Source organism: Blastomyces dermatitidis, assembly GCF_000003525.1.
Source record: "Blastomyces dermatitidis ER-3 genomic scaffold supercont1.12, whole genome shotgun sequence".
In the NCBI taxonomy this organism is placed as follows: domain Eukaryota; kingdom Fungi; phylum Ascomycota; class Eurotiomycetes; order Onygenales; family Ajellomycetaceae; genus Blastomyces; species Blastomyces dermatitidis.
In genome coordinates, this window is record NW_025544785.1 from 1,767,969 (window position 1) to 1,768,905 (window position 937).

Below are 937 nucleotides of genomic sequence, written 5' to 3' on the forward strand. Positions count from 1 at the left end.
CTTTATAAGATTGAAACAGATATTTATAAACATAGTAATACTGTTTCATTTTAATTTCTTACTCTTAATCAGATTGAAGATAGATATCTTCTTCTTTACAATTTCAGAAATAGTCTTGCAACTACAGTTAAATGAGAACTGAGTTTCAGTGATCTTTTTCTCACAGAAGATGCAATCTATGAAGATCAACTATAACATTTATAATCAGAAGCTTCTCATAATAGTGAAATTCTTCTATTACTGATATCACTACTTTGAGAGCCTTGTAACAGTGATTACTGTTAGAACTGATTATAACAGCTTATAATAGTTTACTTCAATCAAGAAACTCTTACAGTGATAGATTCACTAAGCTCAGAGACTAAGTGAGTTCTGATTCAAGATAGAACATATCAAGAGAACTAAGAATTCAGTGAATGAACTCTCTTACAGATCAGACTATATTAAGAAGATCAGAATGACAGATATAGAGAGACTAGAGAAGACAGAAAAGCTTTACAGAATGCTTGAACTAAGTGTTATAAAGAGATTGACTGAAGAGTCTCTCAATTCTCTGTGAGAGAAGAAGGAAGAGAGAGAGAAGAAGTCTGTATAACTACTCTCTATAACACTGAGAGTCAACACTCTGAAGATCTTTACAAGAATTCTTGAAGAGAGTACTTATAATCTGAAGAGTTTGCAGACTTTGAGAAGCACTGTAAAAGACCTGATATAAGAAAAAATAGAATATAAGTCTTCACAAGATCTTCTATTCAGATTGTCTGAACTACAACTGAAGAATGAATATACTCAGTATATTCAGAAACTGCTCACAGCAGGAATCAATCCTGCAGAAATAAAGAATTGAAGAGACTTAAATAATCTCTTATGAAGAGAGAGCTGAATTTATATGCCTGTGAATAAGTTTCTATGTATAGAACTTATCAAAAGGCATCAT